Genomic DNA, 9,420 nt, shown 5'->3' with positions numbered 1-9,420 from the left:
AAAAAAATCGTTTTGTATATTCATCTGTTTTTGCATCATATTATCACATGGCATATTACATGTCTCACATTGCCTCTTCATGGTTTTGCATTCACCATCACACTTGCACTAACTATTACATCTATCATGCATGGTTCCAATTGTCACACTATTGCATCTCTTGGTTACAATCTATTTACACTACTTGGCTCCACTTTTCAAACTTTTGGTTACAACTTTTCTCTTTTACCCGGTTGAAATCCATTCCCTATTTCGTATTGCGGTATGGTCTAGGTCTCGCATGTTGGTTAAGACCCTTTTTCTCTTTTACCTAGTTGAAATCCACCTCATATTTCGTATTGAGGTATGGTCTAGGTCTCGCATGTTGGTTAAGACCCTTTTCTCTTTTACCCGGCTGAAACCCATCCCTTATTTTGTATTGAGGTACGGTCTAAGTCTCGCATGTTGGTTAAGACCATTTTTCTATTTTACCCCATTAAAACGCATCTCCTATTTCATATTGATGTATGGTCTAGGTCTCGCATGTTGGTTAAGACCCATTTCTTTTTTACCCGGTTCAAACCCATCCCATATTTCATATTGAGGTACGGTCTAAGTCTCGCGTGTTGGTTAAGACCCTTTTTTCTCTTTTACTCAGTTGAAACCCATCCCTTATTTTGTATTGAGGTACGGTCTAGGTCTCACATGTTGGTTAAGACCCATTTCTCTTTTACCTGGTTAAAATCAATCCCCTATTTCGTATTGAGGTATGGTTTGGGTCTCGCCTGTTGATTAAAACACTATTTTCTCCTCTCATGTGAGTGTGTTTGTATTGTACACATTGTCATGCTTCATATCATTCGCACGAGGCTTGCCTCGCATATTACCTGTTACATGGCATTGCATAATCATGAATTTCCAAAAAAAAAACAAAAACTTCTTCGCGAAGCGTGTAAGTCCAACTTTCAAATTGCATTAGCATATCATTTACATTTTGCCCCTGAACTACGCTGGTTTGATTCCTTATAAAGGGATATGTAGGCAATCTTCGGGTTCAACCAACTACATTTGCATCTTGATTGTTTGCCCAAATCTTACGACCTTATCAAAAAGGTCGTCTTTAGCTTTAACATTCACTTACGTCATGAAATGACTTTGAGTTCTGCCAAAGAAAGGAAACTGTAAACACCCCATTTTGACCAGCCCTAAGACTTTTGGCGCTTTCTTTTGATTACTCAATGATGAAAATAAGAATGTGTTTCTCACAAAATCCTCACGAAAAAGATGGAATTTGAGCTTTAGTCTATACCCTAAGCCTATTTTGGCCAAGTGTTTAAGACCTGTCGGGCACCGGAGCAAAGCTGGACTAAATTGAAGCAAAATGACCAACTTCCTCTCTGGCTGGTAGACTACTCGTGGGTAGTACAACCCAAATTTTTGTTCAGTTCATGTGGGGCATTCCATTTTCCCATTTTCTAATATATTCATGCACCAAATGCATATATACTCAGCCTCCATTGACTAGTGCTTGAATCATTGAGGATAATGTTCCATTTTAGTGCTCCATTAGCTCCATTAACTTCATTAATGCTCCATTAATCTTTCACTTTGTCTTCCACCTTTTCTCCACTTGCATTGCCTATATGAACATATCAGATTGTTGGGGACTAGGATTGACTAGAGACTAGAACGGAGATGAATTTGGGAGAAGAAGTGTAAAGAGAACGATGAGTTTGAATTAAAGTTTGACAAAGAAAAGAAAGCTTTGAAAACAAGAGTGTTGTCTTACCAAAGTAGTGATGTTGTCTAGCCTTCATATATCTCATCTTTCATTACAAAAACCTCCCAAGAAACTCATTGAAACCGCCAAGTCCTAGAACTTTGTTCAAGGAGAGAGTAATCCTTGGCAATTTCAAGAAGTTTAAAGAGTGATCATCTCCTTTTCCAAAGACATCATTCTAGCTCAAATTCCAAGCTTTTGAATTGAGGATTGAGAACATAATTCACAACCTTGAGGTGACCAAAAGGAAGTTTGAAAATCAAGAAGTTCAATCTTTCTTTAGAATGTGAATTTTTAATTCTTTCATTTTCTTGTATTTTCTATCTTATATTTGTTTTCTTGATTTAATTTCATACTAGTTTTGTTGTAATCTAACCAGAAGTGGTTCATTGACCCACCTACATATTCCTTGTTTGTTCTTTTCTCGATGTTGCAACAAGACAGGTTTTGCTAGGCCTAGTTGGCTGGCCGGCTAACTTCTTTTGAATAGAATGGTGTAGTCTGCCAATGTTGAGCATAACAATTTCCGATGGTCCCAAGGCACTGTAACAACGTCTGCGAGGGACCCCGCTACAGTTCGGACTCGATTTGTGTCACGGTTCTTAATCTGAACCAAAGAGTCCAAATCCAGCAAATCGTTTTGAGAAACAGATTTTTGAAAAGAAGTGCCAAACATGGACTGCTTTGCCAGATACAGAGTCGCCACCTAAATATTTTATTTTGGGGAATTTAGGAAACCCTGACTCGGTGCCAAAGGCCACGTGTCCGTCATCACCAAAGTTGCCTCGACTCGGGAACTTGGGTACGATTGGAGAAGGTTAGCTATGAGCACCCCCTCTCGCCCGATCCGAAGATCGGCCTCTACTAACCATGATATCCGGTTTGAAAACGTTATGTGTTCTTAATCCGGTTATTAGCCTAGAATTACTATGTTATGCGCACAGCACGAAAGTATAGACTAGATTGCCTAATTTGGGAATAAGCATTGCATATCCGTTTGTTTTGGAAAAGTGTTTTGGAATTTGCTATTCGCAAGTAGGCTAAAACACGGATTTCAATGAGCTACTCCAACTCAGACAATTCGACCTTCACCTACAGGTATTCAAGCAGTAATATCATGTAAACATATAGCCGCATGGCAAGCATACTGTCATGTTAACATTCACACTCATGCGAGATGCTAAAGCATAAATACTTACATAGTACTCCAAGCTAAAACAGGGAACTCGTTAGCAATCAATGCATGATCCAAGTCCATGTTTAAATGCCTAATGCAACTCATACGGAATGTCACTAGAGTAGGCTCGGCTAGTCTGTGAATGACATGTGAAAATGCACAAGTAGCATGTATTCAAGTTAGATTTGAAATACTAATGCAGTTAGCATGATGCGCTGAGCTCGGTGCATGCAATACTGATGAATAATGCACGCATGCATAGCATAAGGTATGCTAAATTAAACATGTCCTATTACTAACCATCAAAGTAGGTAAGTAAAAGGGAGAAAGAAGTGGGGGTTAGAAGGCATGCACACACTCACCCACACTTATTACAAATTTGCCCTCGCTCGGAGGGACCGAAAGAATAGTACAAACTAACTAACTCGCAAGCTAATTAATTATTACAAATTACCTAATTAATTAACAAATTAACTAAGCTTCGAAAAGCAAGAAAAAGGGGCCTCGGGAAGAGGGCTCAATGCACGCGTGCTCGGGTCTTGCTCGGAAGTCCACTGCCATGCGTAGGCTGCCTCTGTTTTCCCTACTCTGCCACTTTGAAGACTGCCAAAGTCTCAGGATGTGCTCACTGGATGTTGAGGAATGCCACCGGCTGGAGGGAATTATCATCGGCCGTGATTTGGTGGTCATCGGCCACAAATGAAGCTATCGGCCACTAATGGATTGCCGGTCGGCACTCTGTTCAGTCGATCGGCAAAAAGTTCCTGCAGAATCTGTTTGACAGCAGCAGAGGACAGGGCTTTGCATGGCAATGCAATTCAAGCAATGTATGCACCGACCATATCCTTTATCATGTTTATGACTCAAAGGGACATGGTCCTTGGTTCTCTGATCATCAATCGCGCATTTCAATGCGTGATGGCCCAAGAGACCAATTTATGCATGTTGATTTCAAATGCAATGCAAACCAACAAACAAGTGAGGAGCTCAACCTCAATCATGGATAATCAAGAGGCAAAGCATGCATGCAGTGCAACCTAAGCATGTTAACTAGGCATGCAACATGGTAATGCAAACAAGCATACAACGCATGTGACAACTATGCTAGTTACTCAAGCATGCAAGTATGCAAAGTGTGCAACATGTTAGGCAATTCCAACTAAGAGAAATACATGCGAAATGCAAAGTCACTTAAACATGCCACAACACATGATAGGCCAAGCATGCAATCAACACACAAGGTAAGCATGCCACAACATGCAAGAATGGACTTAGACTAAATTAGGCAGCCCTCAAACTAACCTAAAACAGTGGCCAAGATGCTAAGGAATGAGGACTAATACACATACAAACATGCATGCAAATGGACCAACACTTAAGCATCAAAGAGACAACTTTTAAGCACACTTAAAAGAAGATAAACATGGACATATGGCATACATACGAAGCTCTGAAAATCATGTTAAGGATGGTGCCAAACCGACTAAACAAAGCAATCAAAACATACAACAATGGTCCAAGACTTAGGACAAGCCAAAGGGGAGGTAAACCAAGGCTAGGTCAGCCAAGCCTCACAAGGCCAAAGTGACTTAAAATAGGTTTAATGTAGACCTAAACAAAGTCAAGAATGTACTTAGATGGCATCTAAGTGGTCTAAAAATGCAAGCATACTCCAAGGCCTAAACAAGGAGCATAAGGCAACAACCTTTAAACACATTGAAGGGGGATCAAATGCAAGCACATAGACACATCATGAGGTCTGAAATAACATGTCAAGTGGTTCCAAACCACTGAGACAAAGCAAGGATGGCATGCTAGAAGGGTCAAAGCTTAAGGCATACAACAGAGTTTGCATGGTAGCTATACAAAGCAAAGCATAGATGACTCAAATGACCAAAAACAGTCCCTTAGCATACTAAAACAAGCATAAAAGCTTCACAAAGCTAGGCCAAAACACATGAGCATGGTAGTCTAAATGCTAGGCACATGTTGAGGCAAATCATGGCATTACAAGGCATGTATGCTAAGCAAGCATGGTGTACCAAAACCAACTAAAAACAGAGGCATATTATGACATAATAAGCACAAAAATCAGCTAAGGCATGGTCAACATGAGCCTAAGCTAGGTGCTCCCTCAAGAGGCAAAAATGGTCCTTTTCAATGACAACAAGGAGAGGGGGTGGCCCTCTCCTTCTTAGGACCTCAAGGCACCATCCTCACCTCTGAAATCCCTCAAGATTTCAGTGGTGAGGAGGCCCAAACACCAAGGTCTCGGAGCTCACTCAAAATGGCACAAAATGGAGCCTTACAAGGCTTAAGAGGGGTCAAACAACCCCAAATCTTGAAGAAACCTTAAACAACTATTTAGAGGGCCTAAAAACAGAACTTTTATGCATTATATGCAAAGCCAAAAAATAGTTGCAAGATAGGTAAAAGTAGTGTGCAAAAATGGGGTAAAAAGGGACTAGATTCTTACCCTTGAAGACTTTCTTCACAAATGAAGCTCCAGTAGCTTCTTTAGCTCCAAACCAGCTCCAAGAACTCCAAGAACACTCCTTTGGCCCTCAATAACCAAGAGAAGGTGTAATGGTGGGTGTTTGTGTGTAAAAGTAAGACCAAACACACACTAAACTAACTAGAGAGGGAAATATAGAGATGGAATAGATACAAATTCCTAACCCTAATATCAAAGCTCTCTAAAAATGTTGTCTAACCCTAAATCCAAGAGAGGAGACTCTCACTTATAGAGCTCTCTCTTGTAAAGCTTGTCAAATAAGCTTGTCAAGAGAGAGATCCCTCCATACACGTGTATGGAGGGGAGAAAATGTGGGTGCCAGCTATCACAGCTGGCACAAAATATCTACCAAAAGTAGATGAACAGTGATCAGCCATTCAAAATTGCCATTTTGGCAAAATAAATGATCGACCGACAACAAAGAGTGCCGACCGGCAATATACATTGCCGATGGCATAAAATCACTGGCCGGTGGCCTCAAGCCATGGCCGGTGATGTGTGGGGATGCCTCACAAGGCATTCCCTGCCCCTCTAAGGCAAAACACAAGTGTTTGGTGCAAAACCAGACACAACACGGTCGAGTCGAGAGATCTTGAGGCAAGGCGCACAACCGAGACCTCTGGGAACTCAAGACGAACACAAACAAGGGTAATCACCAAGTGTTCCAATGGTGACGTCCAAGTCTTGAGGACGGTCAAAAATGGGGTGTCTACAGTTGCCCCTCTTTGACAGAACTCGAAAGTCATAACAATGACGGGAGTGAATGTCAAAGCCCAGAGACGACCCATTTTTAACAAGGCCGAAGACTCAGACGAACATGCAAGACAAACAAGATATGCGCCCGAAGGCGGGGGCAAGATGCAAGACAATGCACAAAGCCGAACATAACTTATGATCATGCAAAGAAAGCTGTAATGAAGCATACATGCGACAATTTTAAGCTGGCATACACCAAACTACACTACAATGCAGAAAGGATGTAAGAGAATTATGCAATTCTCGATACGTCTCACTCGGAGGATACAACACCTGTGCGGCTCGTCTGGTTGCACCAGCCTCAAATGAACTGTACATACAATATCGTGCCTGCAAAGAAAGTAAACTTAACAGGTACCATATCGTTAGCAACATGCATGACAATGGAAAAATGAATGCAAAATGATATGCAATATATACAAAACTATGTATAAACAATGCAAATGAAAATGCAATGCAATTGAAACAATGCAAACTATATGCAAAGCAATTGAATCATGATCCAATCATGAGCGGTTCGAAACCACACCTATGTCAAATAGATTGATGGAGGTAACAAGTTCGTCTACCATAGAACGATCAACTGAACTATGAGTAATGTAGACGGACACAAGAACAAGTATTGGGGGGGAATGACAAAGGTGGGGAAACGACCCGCTGGGGAAAGGACTACGATCCTAATGCCGGATGCAACAATTACACTACCATGTAATATATAATGAAAATGCTGGGGAAATGGCAATGGATATGGCACGCGGGTCAAACCAAATCTTGCCTAGGGAAGGCATGTACACATACAAGCCGTGTCTAGCATAGAACGGTCTACTGAACTATGTTTCGACGCGAGAAGTATGGGCACATACCAGACCAAGCTCAACATGGAAAGGTGCGAGCCATAGATGGAAGGTGATGCAGCGAATGCATGCAAATTACAATGCAATATCTACAAATATGCAATGGAATGGAAATGCAATATAATGGATATGGCCTGCGGGCCAAACCAAATCTTGCCTAGGAAAGGCATGTACACATACAAGCCGTGCCTAACATAGAACGGTCTACTGAACTATGTTTCGACGTGAAAAGTATGGGCACATACCAGACCAAGCTCAATCATAGAAAGGCGCAAGCCATAGATGAAAGGTGATGCAGTGAATGCATGCAAGCTACAATGCAATATCTACAAATATTACAATGATGCATGACAATGCAACTATTTACGATGATGCATGACAATGCAATTATATTTTTGTTTTTTTTTTGAAATGCAAATGATGTATGAAATGCATGTTGCATGGAATGCGCGACAACACGCGGCTTTTGAGATGCACGTGAAATTGAATATGCGACGACGCGAGTCGCTTGAAATGCATGTATAATGCAACTTATCAAAAGTCATTCGGGCACGACAAACACCGAAGGACTTGCACCTTCAGAGGATTTAGGGTCTCCTAGATCGTGTATATTGCACAAGAAATGCATAACAATGCAAGTGAACTTGAAATGCGCAACAACGTGCGGCTTAAGACATGCATGGCAATGCAAACGAACTGTGCACATCAATGCGCCAAAGGTCTTGCACCTTCCAAGGATTTAAGGTCTCCTAGATCGTACAAAATTCTTGATATGGCTCACTCGGAGTATACCATACCCGTCCGGTTCGTCTGGTTGCACCAACCTTAAATGAATCGTACATAAAATATCGTGCTTGCAAAGAAAACAACTTAACAGGTACGATGTTATTAACAACATGCATATTAATGTACTTGAAAATGCGTGACAACGCAAAGCAAGTGGGAAGCATAACAATGCTGTGAAGGCACAGACATGTAAGTGGAGCATGCGGTCTACGTAGGCAACGAAATTAATCATAAGCATGCGGTCTACGCAAGCAATGAAATTGGTTTCAAATGTGCGGTCTACGCAAGTAGAACATGTGGTCTACGCAAGTAATGAATTTGAACATAAGAATGCGGTCCACGCAAGCAGAACATGCGGTCCACGCAAGCAAAACATGCGGTCTACGCAAGTAATGAAATTGATTACAAACATGTGGTCTACGCAAGTAGCGTAATTAATTATAAACATGCGGTCTACGCAAGCAAAACATGCGGTCTACGCAAGTAATGAAATTGATTACAAACATGTGGTCTACGCAAGCAAAACATGCGGTCTACGCAAGCAAAATATGCGGTCTACGCAAGCAAAACATGCGGTCTACGTAAGTAATGAAATTGATTACAAACATGCGGTCTACGCAAGTAACGTAATTAATTATAAACATGCGGTCTACGCAAGTAATGAAATTGAAAAGAAGAAATGCGGTCCACGCAAGCAAAACATGCGGTCTACGCAAGTAATAAAATTGATTACAAACATGCGGTCTACGCAAGTAATGAAATTGATTACAAACATGGGGTCTACGCAAGCAAAACATGCGGTCTACGCAAGTAATGAAATTAATTACAAACATGCGGTCTACGCAAGTAACATAATTAATTATAAACATGCGGTCTACGCAAGCAAAACATGCGGTCTACACAAGTAATGAAATTGATTACAAACATGCGGTCTACGCAAGCAACGTAATTAATTATAAACATGCGGTCTACGCAAGCAAAACATGCGGTCTACGCAAGTAATGAAATTGATTACAAACATGCGGTCTACGCAAGTAACGTAATTAATTATAAACATGTGGTCTACGCAAGCAAAACATGCGTTCTACGCAAGTAATGAAATTGATTACAAACATGCGGTCTACGCAAGCAAAACATGCGGTCTACGCAAGTAATGAAATTGATTACAAACATGCGGTCTACGTAAGCAATGAAATTGATTACAAACATGCGGTCTACGCAAGTAACGTAATTAATTATAAACATGCGGTCTACGCAAGCAAAACATGCGGTCTACGCAAGTTAGCGATATTGAATGCATGCAAAATGTAATAAGATACGCAGAATAGCGCGATGCGTTTAGACAACGCGAGTGCACAAGACAGTGCGATTGATTTGAAATGCACAAGACAGTGCAATTGACATGTGATGCACATGGGGCAACTTTTGAGTTTCGTAAAAGCCAAAAGGATACAGAAAGGATACACCTTGCATGAATTCGAGTGCCACGCACAGAAGACATGACCCGAGGTCAGAACGGAGGCCCGTTGAGCGTCGGAAATGCACTGTTTTGCACTGTTTTGAGCACTAAAGG

This window comes from Camellia sinensis, chromosome 11 (genome assembly GCF_055761805.1).
Source record: "Camellia sinensis isolate YWXY chromosome 11, ASM5576180v1, whole genome shotgun sequence".
NCBI lineage: Eukaryota > Viridiplantae > Streptophyta > Magnoliopsida > Ericales > Theaceae > Camellia > Camellia sinensis.
The sequence above is the reverse complement of the archived record's forward strand: the minus strand, read 5'-3'. Positions refer to the sequence as shown.